At 56.7% G+C, this 16,714-nt stretch overlaps 1 protein-coding gene across 4 annotated transcripts in view; it reads right to left on the bottom strand.

The window, feature by feature from the left end:
• PRR5 (proline rich 5) overlaps positions 1-16,640 on the bottom strand; it is a 69,983-nt gene extending 53,343 nt beyond the window's left edge. The window contains exon 1 of one of the 4 annotated variants that reach the window (XM_054469728.2): positions 16,442-16,640. The gene's annotated coding sequence lies outside the window, so the exon portion shown is untranslated. Of the gene's footprint in view, positions 1-8,337; positions 8,491-16,441 lie in introns of those variants that run through there. The other 3 variants (XM_054469731.2, XM_054469732.2, XM_054469729.2) reach the window with 3 other exon arrangements.
• Between the last annotated feature and the right edge of the window lie 74 nt (positions 16,641-16,714).

The raw sequence follows: 16,714 nt of genomic DNA, 5'->3' as shown, positions 1-16,714 counted from the left end.
TTTCACTGGCTTCTCTGAAAGGGCAAGACTCCCACCTTAAGGAGAAGCTGAGGGACAAGCATGGCCCTTCTCTATGGAGCATCCACAGATTTGGGGTGGAGGGGGGAAAACATTTTTGTGGTTAAATACACATGGCTCTACTCCAGACAGAGGAGAAATCCTTTTTTGTTTGTTTGTTTTGAGATGGGGTCTTGCTCTGTCCATTCTGGCCTTCACTGTCCATTTTACAGATGGTAAGACTGAGGCCTTGCAAAGGCGTGGGATATGTAGGGTCACCAGCAGAGCAGGACTGTCCCAGTGCATGGGGTAAAGGACACATGCTCACTCACGGAGGCCCTACTGGGTGCTGGCACTGTGTGCCCATCTACCCTCTGACCTGGGGCCCACCTACAGGCCAGAATTTCCACCCACATTTTTCAGAAGAGGAACCGGAGGCTCCGAGGGAAAGCTGACTTGTCCGGGTTGTAGGGTGAGCGAGTGGAAGGGCTGAGATCAGAGCCCAGCTGTGACTCTGGAGCCACACGCTTCCCACGGTCAGTAACCCCAGCGGCCACCAGGAGCGCCTACTTGGTGCCAGGCCCTGAGTCCCGGGCTGCCACTTCCCTGCCCCTGAGAGCCACAAGAGGGCAGTAAAGGGAGAATCCCCAGGAGGGAGGAGGCCTGAGCCTCCAGAGATGACATTTCACCAGGGCCTGGAAGGATGACCTCACTCAGCACGGCCAAGTGGAGCACAGACCAGAGCGACAGGAAGGGGCTGCTCCGCCACTGTGGACGATGACATCAGCCCGGCCCTGTGCTCTGCACCCACACCCACTGTGTGCCCCTAACCTCACAACAGGGCCCTGGGCGGAGGGCTGGGGGCGGGTGCACGCTGGGCAGCGCCAGGCAGCACAGGCAGTTGGACCGCAGGCAGGAGATGACCCTCGGGCCTCCTGACCCTGGTCCCCAGTGCTCTTTGCCCTTCCTCATCATCCCCAGACATTTTCTTTTGAGTCTCGCTCCGTTGCCCAGGCTGGAGTACAATGGCGCAATCTCGGCTCACTGCAACCTCCACCTCCCGGGTTCAAGTGATTCTCCTGCTTCAGCCTCCTGAGTAGCTGGGACTACTCAGCTGCCGCCACCAGGCCCAGCTAATTTTTGTATTTTTTTTTGGTAGAGACAGGGTTTCACCATGTTGGCCAGGCTGGTCTTGAACTCCTAACCTCAGGTGATCCACCCACCTCAGCCTCCCAAAGTGCTGGGATTACAGGCATAAGCCACCATGCCTGGCCATCACCAGCACGTTTTCTACCACTCTTGAGGCTGGGTCAGCCTTGCCTCAGTGGGCTCACAGCTCAGGCTCTGTGGGCACTGCGGCGGGGGCTGGGGTGGCCACAAGTGGCTTGTTTAACTGAAAAGCCCCAGGCCCCTCCTCAGCCCACCCCTCTGGCCTGGGCCCTCCTGGACCCTCAATCAATTCTGGAAGTCCTGGTTTCGACGTCCCCACCCAGTCCGGGGGACACACCCCACTGTCGCTGCAGTCAAAGCCAATGAAACCAACCCCTGCGAGGGGCCCAGCCACTGTTCCTGGGCTAGGGCTTCTGAAAAAGGATCAGGCTGGCCCCTCTTCAGCCATCCATGAACCCTATCAAGGATGACAGGGGTGGACAAAGTTGCTCACCCGCGGAAGCTGCTTCCATTCCCCGGGTGGCTTGCGAGTAGGTTTCTCATCTTACTGATGGGGAGACTGAGGCTCAGGACGTAGCTAATGAGCCAAGGGGAGGGGAGAGGGGGTGACTCTGCAGCCAGGGCTTGGGACCCCAGAATGACTGGATCTGAGGCCGATTAGAGGACCTGCCTTCAGGGGTCCCCGAGGGTCTATGAGTTGCCCTTTGTTGGGGCCTGAGGCAGGGTGGCCTGGGAGGGTGGACACAGTCTCCTGGCTCCCCCCAGCCCCTGCCCTCCTTCGGGGTGCTGGGCGTGGGAGGAAGGCTTTGCCCAGCCACCTGGCCCTGGCCCCAAGGGGGCTCCTCATTCAGATCTTCTCGGCAGTTTCTGGTTTTGAGTAACCTACGTCTGGGCCCTCTGTCTTGTGGTTCTGGGTGTGGGTGGCAGATGGGGTGGGGGCCAAGGCAAGAAGCCTCTTCCTCAGGAGCTGGGGCTGCCAGGTGGCCCTCGAGGTGGGTGGCTATCTCGACTATAAACTCTGTTGCTCCCCAAGCACTGGCTTGGCCCATGTGGATTTCCCCAGACTCAAGGGGCAGATGACAGGAAGGGGCTCTCCAGGGCTTCACTGCAGGGATAAGGCCAGAGGGTGGCCATGCAGTTAGAAGCTCCCAGCTTCTTGCAGGGAGGCTGAGCAATCAGCTCCCAGGGTCTGAGAGGAGAGGCAGGGGCCTCCTTGAAACCTCCTGAGTGAATGAAAGCAGAGGCCGGCTTCCTGGTGGAAGGCTCTGTCCTTGGAAGCCAGGCTCAGTTGATGTCCACATGCTCACCCTTCATTTAGTCTAGGATGATCTTCCCTTAAGCCTGGTCTGGTTGGCCAACTCCTATTCATCCTGCAAAACCCTTCTTGGAGTAACCTAATCCACCAAAGTGTTCTCCATAGCCCTGCCCCACCGCACACACATCTGTGTTTAGAGGACAGCACTGTCCAGGCCTCCCGCTACAGTGGGCACATTCCCTAGTGGGCTCAGAGAGGCCTTGGGCGGCCCTGCAGAATGAGAGCGGCAATATCCTTAGGTGGCTCCTGTAATTATAACATGGCTTAGCAGCTACTTAGCTCTGACCACACACCAGGTACCGTGCTTGTCTCTGCGACATTCCCGGGTCAAGAGAGCCATCTGCAGCCTCTTTTTCACTCAAGTATTTCTTGAGAACCTCCTATGTGCCAGGCCTGAGCTAAGTGCTGGATTCAAATCTTACCTTGGCCAAATCGGTCACCCTGTGCCAACCTCCGTGTCTTTACCAGGCTTTCATAATTGCTCTGTGAGAAGGCAGAGTGTGGGGGGCAGGGGGTCTTCATTTCACCTATGGGCACAGAGAGGCCAGCGGGGACACATGGTGGAATCCAGAGCCCAGCACCAGAGGCTATGTCCAGGCAGCTGATAGCCACGGAGGAAGGTGGATGAAGAGCTCTGGCCGGGGCCTGGATGGGCCTCCTCCCCCTCCCCCTCCTCCTCCTCGCATTCTCTCCACCCTCTGCCCATGTCATCTCCTGTGTTAGAGTACATGTAAGGAGGAAATGCACCTGAGCTCAGTGACCGTGACACTGCCTTCCCATAATCTGCCTGGCACTGTGGCCAGAGGCCTCCCTGGAGGGTCCTCTCAGCTTTGGGGCCAGCAGAGCAAGGCAGTGTGGCTAACCTTGACCCTAGCATGCAGGCCTCTCTGCCTCATTGGGCTGGCTCCTCTCCTGAGGACATCTCAGCTCTGCTGGCCACGCCCCTCTGTAACTCAGTGGGTCAGTGGTGAGGCAGGTCCATGGTCACGTGGAGCAGGTTTCCTCTGTGCTGTCTCCCAGGCCCTGCAGATTCCTACTGTTGCTGGCTCCTCCCTCCAGCCACTGCTCTCTCAGGCCACAGCTCTGGCCACAGCATCCCTTCCACACTGGCCTCCCGGCGTCTGGGCTTCCTCTTCCTGCCCGCCCTCCAGGCTGTGGCCACAGGGACCTCTGAACAGGGCAGTTTGCCCACATCATCTCCTGCCTCAGCCCTCTGTGAGCCCCACAGCCCCCTCTGCACAGCCACACAAGGCACAGGTGTCCCCCTGGGACTCAGTGGCTGCTCTTTCCCAGCAGGGCCCCTGGTCCCATAAGGCTGGAAAACACAGAGTCAAACAAAGTTCAACAGCCATCCTCGCCTCCCCAGAGCTGTGCCTGCACTGTCTGCTGGACTCTTCAAAAAGGGATATTTCCCAAACTTTTTTTTTTTCTTTGAGACGAAGTCTTGCTCTTGTTGCCCAGGCTGGAGTGCAGTGGCGCGATCTTGGCTCACTGCAACCTCTGCCTTCCGGTTTCAAGCGATTCTCCCGCCTCAGCTTCCTGAGTAGCTGGGATTACAGGCACCCACCATCATGCCCGGGTAATTTTTGTATTTTTAGTAGAGACGGGGTTTCACCATGTTGGCCAGGCTGGTCTCAAAGTGCTGACCTCATGATCTGCCCGCCTCGGCCTCCCAAAGTTCTGGGATTAGAGGCATGAGCCACTGTGCCTGGCCTCCCAAACTTTTTTTTTAACTAACATTTTGCAAAGCACTTCCCAGAGTTCCCAGGAACCCAGTCAAAGGAAGGCTGACCCTCCGGGTGAACAGCCACCATCCTGCGGATTCCTACTATGTGGCAGGTGCTGAGCCCTTCATGGGCTGGTGTCATTTGAGCCTCACATAGAGGCCAGGAGAGGAGGATCAGCACCTCAGCTCTGCAGATGCAGGGACCAAGAGAAGAGACTCAGGAACCACTGGCAGCACGGTAGGGTGAGGAAGAGCCACGGCGGTGCTAGCCTGTCAGACAATCGTGGCCCAGGAATGCCAGGGTCCAGTGAGAGCTGCCAGGATGCATGAATGTGGAGACCACATTGTAGTCCGACCCTGCTCTGTCCAGGTCCCGCAGCCTGTGCCCCAGCCCTGCCCTGCCCTGCCCTACCCCAGGCTCTCAAATCCTACCTTGGCTCCTTCCTCTGTCACACACTGCCACCACTGTGTCACCTTGAGTTCTTGAGGACTCTGAGCCTCTAGGCAGGCAGCTAGGCTCTGGCAGGGAGCCAGGAACCTGCCCTGGTGTGTGTGTGTGGGGGGTCTCAGGCCAGATGTCCATCCCCTACCCTCCCAACCAGGGGATCTGCGGCTCAGAGAGACGTCCCAGCCCACCTACTGTGGTGGGCAGGCATGGGAAGACGCAGCAGCTCCCATGGGAAAGTCGGGCACCCAGGGTGGGGAGGACAAAGGCTGGCGAGCCCTGCTATGGGACCTCCATGGAGGCAGCGCTGCCATGGCTGCGGCTCTGGGATGCCCACCTCCTGGCTGGGCTGTGGCAGGACCCCTTGCTGCCCCACCAGGCAGGGACCAGCCCTCCTGTTAGGTTCAGATGCTCGCTTCTGTCCCCATCCCCCATCCTTCCCCATCCCCCCTTTCCTTCTACTAAACGTGCACTTTAGGGTGGTGGAGGGGCATGCCATTCCAGGGGCTGTGCCAAGCATTTTCTATACATCCTCACAAGAAGCCACGGGGCAGGTGCCCTTCTGCCCATTTCAAAGATGAAGTATCTGAGACTCAGAGAGGTAGAGCAAACTGTCAAAAGTTGCACAGCTGGATAGTGGTGGAGCTGGGACTTGAACCCTGGACCCTGTGACTCTAAAGGGCCACATCAGTATCTGTGCCCTACGGTCCCGAGCACCCTCCATTCTGAGAAATGTTTGTTGAGTGAATAAAGTAGAAAGCCCCAAATCACAGCAGCTCCCAGGAGGGACTGACATCAGTGCTTACCCCACCAAACCCACTCACTCAGGCTGAGGTCCAGCCCTCCCTCTCCGTGGTTCTCTCGCCGTCCTACTCACCTTCCCCCAAGTCTCCAGCCACACTGCACTCACCCTTGCCCACACACCTGCCTCCCTTGTAGCCACCCTTCAGCACAGTGGCACCTGTACAACCCCTCAGGCTGGGCTGGTGTCTTCTCCGGGCTTCCCGAGCCCCAGGCTTCCCTCTGCGAAAGTTCCAATCACACCACGGCTCTATGTCTTCTGACCAGCCTGCCCCATCAGACTGAGTGTCCCAGACGGGAGAGGCTGAGCCTTATTATTATTATTTTGAGACAGAGTTTCGCTCTTGTTGCCCAGGCTGGAGTGCAATGGGGCGATCTCGGCTCACTGCAACCTGCGACTCCTGGGTTCAAGGGTTTCTCCTCCCTCAGCCTCCTGAGTAGCTGGGATTACAGGCATGCGCCACAATGCCTAGCTAATTTTTTTGTATTTTTAGTAGAGATGGGGTTTCTCCATGTTGGTCTGACTGGTCTCAAACTCCTGACCTCAGGTGATCCACCCGCCTTGGCCTCCCAAGGTGCTGGGATTACAGGCATGAGTCACCACGCCTGGCCGAGGCTGTGTCTTTTTGGCAGTTGCCCCCCAGTGTTACTGGGCTCTCAATGCATGCTCAAAGTCACTGAAGGGACTCTAAAAATTTGAAAAATACAAAAACGATGGAAGAAGGAACAAACCACCAGAGAAATTACTACTCCCCATCTCGGTACATTTCATCTGGGTCTTTTTTCTGTCTGTCTGTGTGTTTGTGGGAAACCACTGCGAGCATCCTAAGAACACAAGCCTGCCCCTGCCCGCCTCCCTCGCATGAATAAATGCTGCATTTGCAGAATGGACCTGGGGTGGCCCCAGGTATCTCCTGAGGCCTAGGAGAGCGGGGAGTCACTCAGGGTCACTCAGCTACAAGGGGAGAGGCTCAGACCCGGAGGCCAGTGCTCCTGACCCCCCAGGGCACTGACTCCCATGGCAGTCTCTTTCAAGGCCCCAGAAATCTTAATTTTCCACTGTCCAGCTGACCATCCATCATCCTGGAAGGCCAGGAAACCAGAGGCCCCGCCTGCACAGATGGTTCACAGAAGCAGTGAGTGCCCCACCCGCGTGCACCCTGCAGGTTTCCTCCTGTCCCCTAACGCAGGTGCCCTGATGTCTGTCACTCACTTGTGCTCTCCATTCATCGAATGCTGCTGGGGTCCCACTCTGTGCCAGCCCTCAGCTGAGCCCTGGGACCCAGAGATGAATCACACAGAGCAGCCCCAGGCTGTCGGGGAGACCTGGGAACAGGACAGAGAAGCTCTGTATGACAAGTGCTGGCCCAAAGGCATGAGCAGAGCCCATGGTGAGATGGCACTGGGAGGGCTCTGGGTCCGCCCGGCCTGCGGTGAACAGGAGGCAGCCAGGAAGGCTTTCTAGAGGAGGATGCCTTCCAGCAGCGGCTTAAAGAACTAGCAGGCAGGGCGCGGTGACTCACACCTGTAATCCCAGCACTTTGGGGGGCAGAGGTGGGTGAATCACCTGAGGTCGAGAGTTCGAGACCAGCCTGGCCAACATGGTGAAACTCCATCTCTACTAAAAATACAAAAGTAAGCCAGGTGTGGTGGCACATGCCTGTAATCCCAGCTACTCGGGAGGCTGAGGCAGAAGAATCGCTGGAGGCAGAGGGTGCAGTGAGCCGAGATTGCGCCATCGCACTCCAGCCTGAACAACAAGAGTGAAACTCCATTTCAAAAAAAATTAAAAAAAAAAAAGAGCCAGCAGAAGCCCAGCAGGTGAAGGACGACAAGAAAATCAGACTAGGCGTAGGAATGGCAGAAGGAAGGCCCAGAGGAGAGAAGGCTGAGAGTGAGCAGGAAGAGACTGCCTGTCCGGGCGGGTGGTGAGCGGGTGCAACAAGGGCCCAGCCTAGGACTGGGCATTGGAGATGACCCGACCACCCACAGGGTTCCCATCAAGAGCCTGCATGCAGCCCGCTCTCTCTCACAGCTGCTGCACGCGTGACTCCGGGGACCAGCACTTCCCTTCAGAACTCTAAGCACCTTAGGCAAAACTTCCACCTTAAAACCAGCCGGTCCTTGAGGCCCCCAGCACCAGCTCCCGGTTATTTCCTGGACGATCCAATGCAAAGCCTACCAGGGCCTCTCTGGAAACTGGAGCCGGTGCGAAGGCTGATCCGTGCTCACAAGCTTTGGTGGATGTGAGGCCGTGATAAAGAATAAGGACACAGGTGTGATCCTTGCTTGCTCAGAGAAGAAGCCAAGTTTATCCTGAATTCACAAATTAGAGACTGAGGCTCAGAGAGGTGAAGCAACCTGTTCAAGGTCACACAGCATGTGAGCAGGCCCAGGCACTGAGCCTACCCCTCTGATTCCCCTCACCATAGCATAAGCTCCCCTAGGGTAGGTCCATCTGACACGTCCCCCGCTGGTCCCTGGAGCCTTGAGCGCTGGCCCGTGGCCAGGGCACCCAGAATGTTTTTTATGAATGAGTGAACAAAAGAATCTGAACCCCCTGCCCTTCGTCCCACCCCATGCAGCAGTAGGAAGAAGCCATCTGCTACTGTTTTTTGTTATTGCTGCTACTCTAAAAATCGAAAGCACAAACCCAAAGTCACAGCACTGTGTCACATCAGGGCGGACAGACACCCCAGTCCTGATTCAGGGCTGAAACGGAGTGGGGTTCCTCCAGGGCAGGGGCACACAGCAGGGTCTTGGAGTCAGACCGACCAGGGCCAAACCTCCGCACGGCCGCTAAGGGCTATGAGACCCGACATGCCGCGCCCCCTCTCCACACCCAGGTGTCCCCACCGCTAAAACCAGACGCAGAGTGCCTACCTTGCTGGGTGCCGAGAGGACTCAGGAGGTGGGATGCTGCCAGGGTGGGCACAGGTGGAATCCCAGCCCACGGGTCTCCTTTGCCCTGCGACCTTGGCTGAGGTCTGCACCCTCCTGGGGGTGAGCTCTGAAACCCTGCTCAGCACTAAGCATTCTGGATGCCTGGCCTTGGGGGCAGCCGAATGGCTTACACATTACGAGGTGTTCACATGGCCAAAGGGCAGAGGGGGCCCAGGAGCTTGAGGGCAGGTAGCTCACTGGGCTCCCCCATGACTCAGCAGAACTCAGGCTGCAGGCTCGGGTGGGAGCTGCCCCCGACTGCACCCTGTGCAGGGAAGCCCAGCTGCTGACTGATAAATATTTTATCACTGCTCACAGAGCAGTCCCCAGGAAGGCGCCTGCAGCCTCCAAGCCCACAGAGCACCCCTTCCTGCCCGGACAGAAGGAACTGGCCAGGTCCAAGGTGCAGCGTGGGGTCAGGAGCCCAGACAGCTCATTCCTGCCCTGCCGACTTCAGGTCAGCTCAGTACACGCCCCTGAGCCCCACCCATACTCCACTCCGCCCTATGTTGGGTGCTGGGCTCTGACTGCTATGTCCCTTGGACAGCCCCCCTCCTCCTCTTCACCCCACCTAGAACACCAACCCTCTGCCCGTTGGCCCAGTCAAACCCCCCATCCTGCTGGCCCAGGGCCATTGCCACCTCCTTTAGGAAGCATTCCTGGATCCTCCCTTTCTGTTGTGTGACTGTGGGAAGGCCCATCACACTCTCTGCACCAGTTTTTTCTTTTCCTTTCTTTTCTTTTCTTTTCTTTTTTTTCTTTTCTTTTCTCTTCTCCTTCCTTCCTTCCTTCCTTTTTTTTTTGAGACAGGGTCTCACTCTGTTGCCCAGGCTGAAAAGCAGTGGCGCAATCACAGCTCACTGTAGCCTTGACCTCCCGGGCTCAGGTGATCCTCCCACCTCAGCCTCCCGAGTAGCTAAGACCACAAGTGCATGCCACCATGCCCGGCTGACTCATTTTTTTTGTACTTTTAATAGAGACTGGGTCTTGCTATGTTGCCCAGGTTTGGCTTAAATTCTTGGGTCCAAGTGATCTGCCCGCCTTGACCTCCTAAAGTGCTGGGGTTACTGACGTGAGCTACTGTGCCCAGCCTTCTTTTTTGTTTTTGATTTTTCTTTTTCTTTTCACTTTCCCAGGTTCAGTAACTTGCCCATCTGAGCCAGTTTCTACATCAGAGCTAAGGATCCCTGTTCATGGGGGACAAAATGAGATTGTGCCAATCAAGTTCTCCCAGCACCTCGCCCACACAGAGACTCATTCTATTTGGGGGAAACCGAACATCAGGAATCAAATCATAAACATGACTGAGCGTGGCTAGGAGTGGGGCACAGGACTGCAGAGAATCTAGCTCCTGTCTACAAGGATCCACAATTTACTTAGGATATGTGACCTAAATAATAATAATAATAATAACAACAACAACAGTAACAATAGCCACTGAGTTTTAAGCCCCACCACATGCCAGACACTTCACATCCCATCTCCTCGTTTACTCCTCCCAGAACCCCTAGGATGTGGGTTGCTTCTTGCTCCCATTTGACAGCAGAGCAGGAAACTGAGATGCAGGGAGGGTGAGAGCCCTGCCTGGGGTCACACAGCTTTTCAGCTTTTCACATCATTGTGCACATGGAGGTCCCACTGAAAGGGGGGCTCCAAGACGAATGATGGAACATCCATGGGACAGATACTGTGCAGCTGCTAAAAACTCAGCATGACTGCTCACGAGCTCCTGGGCTGCTTAGGGACAGGGAAGATGCTCACGATATTACATCGAGTGGAAAAAGCAGAACAGGCCAGACGTGGTGGGTCATGCCTGTAATCCCAGCACTTTGGGAGGCCAAGGCAGGAGGACAGTTTGAGCCTAGGAGTTCAAAACCAGCCTGGGCAACGTGGCAAAACCCCATTTCTTTCTTGCTTTTTTTTCTTTTTTTTTGAGACAGCATCTTGCTCTGTCACCTGGGCTGGAGTGCAGTGGCGAGACCTCGGCTCACTGCAACCTCTGCCTCCCATGTTCAAGCAATTCTCCTGCCTCAGCCTCCCGAGTAGCTGGGATTACAGGTGTACGCCACCATGCCCTGCTAATTTTTGTATTTTTTAGTAGAGACCGGGTTTCACCATGTTGGCCAGGCTGGTCTTGAACTCTTTTTTTTAGATGGAGTCTCTCTCTGTCACCCAGGCTAGAGTGCAGTGGCAATCTTGGCTCACTGCAACCTCCGCCTCCCAGGTTCACGCCATTCTCCTGCCTCAGCCTCCCTAGTAGCTGGGAATACAGGCGCCTGCCACCACGCCCGGCTAATTTTTGTATTTTTAGTGGAGACGGGGGTTTCACCGTGTTAGCCAGGATGGTCTCGATCTCCTGACCTTGTGATCCGCCTGCCTCAGCCTCCCAAAGTGCTGGGATTACAGGCGTGAGCCACCGCGCCCGGCCTGGTCTTGAATTCTTGACCTCAGGCGATCCACCCACCTCGGCCTCCCAAAGTGCTGGGGTTACAGGCATGAGCCACCGCGCCCGGCTGCAAAACCTCATTTCTACAAAAACAAAAAAAACAAAAAAAACAAAAATAAACCCAAAAAACCAAAAACAAAAAACAAATAAAAACATTGGCAGGGTGTGGTGGTGCGTGCCTGTGGTCCCAGCTACCCAGAATGCGGTGATTGTGCCACTGCACTCCAGCCTGGGCGAAAGAGCAAGGCACTGCCTAAAAAAAAAAAAAAAAGAAAAGAAAACAAGAAAAAAGCAGGATACAGAACCGTAGAGCTGTAGGTGTGGTGCTGCAGTGACGCTATGCAACAGGACTTCTACCTCAGAACAAATTGACTGGAAATTAATAGGTTTAGGGAGAGAGGCTGCAGGCAGAATCAGAGCCCGTTCTCCAGACTCTGTCCAATATGGCAATGTTGGTTTTATATTTAAAATTTCCCTTAGAAAGAGGATTTGCCCACCCCAAGGCTTTTTGAGCAGCTACTGTCTGTCCTCTTTGTTGGCATTTTTCTCCTCTCTCAGCCTCAGGTTTGGCCTGTGGAAGGCATGAAGCAGAACGTGGGCCCACCCCCTCCCAGCCGTAGGTAGATCTCCTGGCCCCTCCACCACAGCAAAGCCAAAGCCACACTCAGGATCTTCTCCCTGTCTTCCCTTTCCATGTGGGGTCTATTTACCAGGGACCATCACCGCCATCTACCCAAGCCCTAGACTAACAGTCATAGGGGCTTAGAGAGTAGTGAGCTCTCTGTTACTGAGAATAATCAAGTAGGGAGCCACACGTCTATCCACCAAGAAGTGGCCACAACGGATGGCTTTCTGTTCATCTAAATCAGACCCAAATGCCTTACCAGTGGGTAACCTTGGACAAGATACTGGTATCTTTGTATCCTACCTTCCTGCTCTGTACAATGGGATGATGATAGAACAGCGAACTCAGAGGCCCTTCAGAAGGTTAAAAGAGCGCAAGTAGGTAAACTTCTAAGACACTGTCCAGTGCCTCCCAAGAGCTGCCTATGCATTGGCCATTATTATTTGGCAGCTTTATCCTACTCACCCCAGGAGCTATGCAGGGCAGAAATCAAAATTCCTGCTTCACAGATGAGAAAACTGAGGCACGGAGAGTAACACCCTCAGACTCAAAGGGGCTATAAGCAGTGGAACCAGGGCCAGAACTCGGGTCTTCTGGCACTAAGTGGGGGCTATGCCCCCAGGCTAGGTCCTCTCTCCTTTCATGTCTCTGGCCTGGATTCTCTTCTGGGCACTAGGTGGATTGCTTTTGCTGGGGAAACTGCTTTTGCAGCCCAGTGAAGGCCTTTAACTAACCCAGCAGATGGCACAGAAAGCACAGCCTTAAGAACCTTCCAGAAAATGAGCAGAACTCATGCTGGGGTCAGAGGAGCCCGCCATGGTGGTTCCTGATGGCAAGGCTCTGTGGCGGTATTTCCTGACCTTCGCGTGTGCTGTGTGGTGGGGTGGAGCATGCAGACCCAGGTTTCAGTCCCAGCCCTGCCCCCTTGCTATGGCTCTGGGCAGTCACTTGGTCTCCCTGAGCCTCAGTTTGCCCATCTGTCAACTGGGCAGGGCCACGCCCACCTCGTGGGGTGGCTGGGAGGAGTAGGTGAGACAGTGCCTGGGAAGGTCTATGTACAGGGGCTGGCTGGCAGGACAAGAGCTCAGAAGATAGCAGGCAGCCCCTCCCTTCCAGAGGGGAGCCCACGCTTGGGAGTCAGAACTCAGGACAGCAATGCCCTCTGTGCCGAGACAAATACGTGTGTTTTCTTGACATCTTTTATTTTATTTATTTAGAGACAGTGTCTCGCTCTGTCTTGCCCAGGCTGGAGTGCAGTCACGCGATCTCGGCTCACTACAGCCTCTGCCTCCTGGGTTAAAGCAATTCTCCTGCCTCAGCCTCCCGAGTAGCTGGGACTACAGGCGTGTGCCACCTCGCCTGGCTAATTTTGTATTTTTAATAGAGATGGGGTTTCACCATGCTGGCCAGACTGCTCTTGAACTCCTGACCCCAGGTGATGCATCTGCCTCAACCTCCCAAACTGCTGGGATTACAGGGATGAGCCACCGTGCCCGGCCATCTTGACATCTTTTAAACAAGGACTTGGCCCTGCCCCATCCCCGCTTGCCCCAGCATGTGGGTATTGGTGTAACACAATAGCAAACTCCATCTCTGTCCCTGCTCCTCTGGGGCAGGGGACAGAAGGGCACAGGCATCAGTTGAGGGCTTCCTTGTGCCAGACCCAGAGTGAGCACTGTATTCATCTCATTTCCTGTACCCTTAGGGCCACCCCAATATTAACATTAATACCAATGCCACGGCTGATGCCAAGGCAGGGTTATCACAGGATCACAACGCTACAAGACCACAGCACTACAAGACTATGCACCACAAGGCTATGTCACTAGAAGAGCACATCACTATAGCAAGACCACGTGGCTACAGAATGACATCACTACTTTACACAACTCACAGGGAACAGTCCTACCTGGGACTGTTCAAGCACCTGACATGAAGTCGCTTAACTCTCACAGCAGCCTACAGCCTAGAGTGTGGCAGGAATCACTATTTCATCGATGAAGAAGTGGAGGCAGACAGAGGTTAACTAACTTGCCAAGACCTCCTGAGAGGTGGGACAGGATTCGAACCCAGGCAGCTGGCTCCAGAACCCACCCCCTCAGTCACCTAAGCTGTTTATTCCAATCTGCACCTTGCAACGAGAGAACTGAAGCTCAGGGAGCTTAGGCAGTTTTCCCACGGCAGGTGGCCCTGACTCTGGGATCCCTAATCTTTCCCCTCTCCCTGGCCCCTGAAGCCTCCTCCTGCTGAGGGTCCGAGGATCTGCAGCCAAGCCTCTGGGTAGCAGCAGCACCAGGGCTGCTCTCCGAGACTGAGGGTTTCTGAAGTCACTGAGAAATATGCTCACCAGACTTCCAAGCCCCCGTGCCACCACGTGCTCCCCAGCAAGATTCAATTTTAAGACACAAGAAAAAAGAGATGTGGTTAAAATAAAAAATGAGGGCTGTCTTGTCACCAAGAAGCCACCTCTTTGTTCAGCTAAACCATGTCTTCATAATGGCCCAAGATTCTGATTCACATTTCTTGCCTCTAATCCAAGACATGGCTGGTCCCGTTCAGCGCTGGCCCCCTGCAGCCCTCCCCGCCGGGCTTCAGGATGAGGGTCTTGAAGCAGGATGCCCTGACGCTGCTGTTTGAGCCTGTGGGCGACCCACACCGCCATCTGACCTGGATAGCACCACATTCACACAGCATCAGTAGCCTGTCTGTTTCTGCGTGGGTCTTTCTATCTTGAGGGGCCCTCCTTGCCATCTGTGGGGCCTGGGGAAGGTCTTCATGAATGAGTAAATGAATGAATGAATGAATGACTCTCCTCCTCTACGGGAGTCTCATGAGAGCTCTGTTCTTCTCACACACGTCCCAGAAGACGGTTTTGTTCACATCCACAAACGTCCACAACTTGGGGCACCCGGAAAGGGGCTGGTGTTCCTCTTTCCTTCTCGTCACCCGCCCCTCCTGGTGTCTGCACCCCTGACTTGCTAGGCGTGAGCAGGAAAGCTGGCACCACACCACGCTGCCTGCCTCTGCCAGGCGGTTCTGCATTACCACCATCCCCAGGCCTTTTAAGCCATCCATTAGAAACAACCCATTAGCTCACAAATGTTTCTGCACAGGCTGCTTTCCCTGCTGGTGAGGAATTAAGTCCATGCGAGTACCCCATCGCCACCCAGTTAAAACAGCCAAGACACAGAAGTGCCAGCCCTTCCCACGGCCGATCCACCCACACCATGGTGTGCTTGTGATGTGGGGCACCACACTTCTTTGGACCTCCCTGACTGCCCCTGTGGGTGGATGAGTGGGGGTAATATGATGATTCCCAGTTTTCAGGTGAGTAACCCAAGGACCAGAGAAGCAAAGTGACTTGTCCGGGGCCACACAGCCAGCCAGTGCTGGAGCTGGGATCCTGACTCAGGCCTGCCGGACTTCACAGCAATCCCCGCCCCACAATTTAAACAAAGCGCTCAGAATCCCAGACTGTTTGGCAGGAAAGGTCCCTGGGGAGGCCATAACCTCCTCTGACTGCTGGGGGACTTGGGCTCCAAGAGGGGAGCGGCTTGCCCAGGGACACAGCAAAGTTGTCGACCCCAGGATGGGCCCTTCTTGGTCCTCTTTGCTGCCCGCCAGCCGGAGGGAGGTAGATGACTTCGTCCCCCTCATCCGATGTTACCACCCAGCGGTGCTCACACCTGAAGGTGCATTAGAATGACGATGGGGGACTTACAAAATGCAGATTCCTGGTGCCCCCTTACCAGCTCAGGACAGGGACCAGGAATTGACATTTTATCAAGCACTGTCATCAAGGAGGATGATCTGGGGGTCCAGGACCTCACTTGGAGAGCCCCAGCTCACTCCCAGGATTCTCGAGGCTGCGCCCAGTGCAGAAGGCCCGACGGGCCACAGGGAGGCGCCCTCCCACCTCCAGATCCAGTCCAGGGAATGGGACTCACCACCCTCCAACCAAGAGCATCACTAATCACCTTGCAGCTAGGCCACCCCACACGGTCCTCATGGCCTCTGTCCACAGATGTCACTCCCACCCATGCCACTGGTAGGGAGGTGGAGGCCGCCTGGAGGAAGTGACCCAGTCGCTGGGACCACATCCTGTGACCTTTGGACCTGGGACCCTCCCCCAGCCCTCTACCTTGGCTCTGGTGGAAAAAATCTTAGAAAGCGTCATGCTCTGCTCATGGGAACAGGGTCTAGAAATCCATCTGATTAGGTCAGAGGCGCAGACCCGTGGCCAGGCAGACCTGCCCAGTGTCCCCACCTGCCAAGGGATGGTGAGGGTGTCTCCCCAGGCTCTGACCTTACAGACAGCTAAGCGCTCCAGCCCTGGAGCCTCTGCCCCGGGGTCTGCCTGCTGCCTCCACCTGCCCCCACCCACTCTGCAGGGCCAGCTACCAGCCAGGAAGTGGCTGGAGGCCCAGGCCAGAGGCCGGAGGGGTAGGCGCCACAGGCTGAGCCAGGACAGGGCTCAGAAAGGAAAGGTCCCCCATCCTCGACCATCTTTGTTTGCCCTATTAAAGGGGGCAATAGCGATGGAGGGGAGAGCTGCCATGGGGAGGGAGCGGTGTTGGGGAAGGAGATGGGGACACGGGGCGGCTGGACGGAGACCCACCCACAGAGACGCGGACAAACTCAGAGATAGAGGGAAGGGGGCGGGGCGGGGGGCGCGCGAGAGAGGCTGGGAGAGAACGAGCTCGGGAGGTCCCGGGAGGCTGGGGTGGGAGACGCTGGACGCTCACCCAAGGGGCCCGCCCCTGCCCCGCAGATTCCGTCCGACCCCTACCCCACCCTAGGGCCCCGCAGTCGGCGTCGCGCGCGCGCACCTACGCGCGCACACACATGCGCGCGCCGCTCCGCCGGCACCGCCCCGGGGCCCCCCCTTCCGCAGGGGCGCGCGTGCCGCCCCCCAACCCCACCCACCAGGTCCCCTCTCCGGCCGGGCCTCCGGACCCGTAGCCGCCGCTCACCTCGGTCCCCGCGTCGCCGCCGCCGCCGCCGCCGCCGCTGCCACCGCGCAGAGCCGGAGCCCGAGCCCGGGGCCGGGGGAGGGGGCCGCGGAGGCCCCGCCCCGCCCCGCTCCGCCGCGTCCCGCCCCTCGGGCCCGCGCGGGGGCGCCCGCAGCCGCCGCAGCCCCCAGGGACTCTGGGCGCTGTAGGAGAGACTCGCCCAAGTGCGGCAAGCGGGTCCGCGGTCACGCCCACCCGGGTCCGCCGGAGCTGGGGGCTGGCGCTTGGGCCCCT

The sequence above is a fragment of the Pongo pygmaeus genome, chromosome 23 (genome assembly GCF_028885625.2).
Source record: "Pongo pygmaeus isolate AG05252 chromosome 23, NHGRI_mPonPyg2-v2.0_pri, whole genome shotgun sequence".
Taxonomy (NCBI): domain Eukaryota; kingdom Metazoa; phylum Chordata; class Mammalia; order Primates; family Hominidae; genus Pongo; species Pongo pygmaeus.
This window is presented reverse-complemented; position numbering and strand designations above follow the sequence as displayed.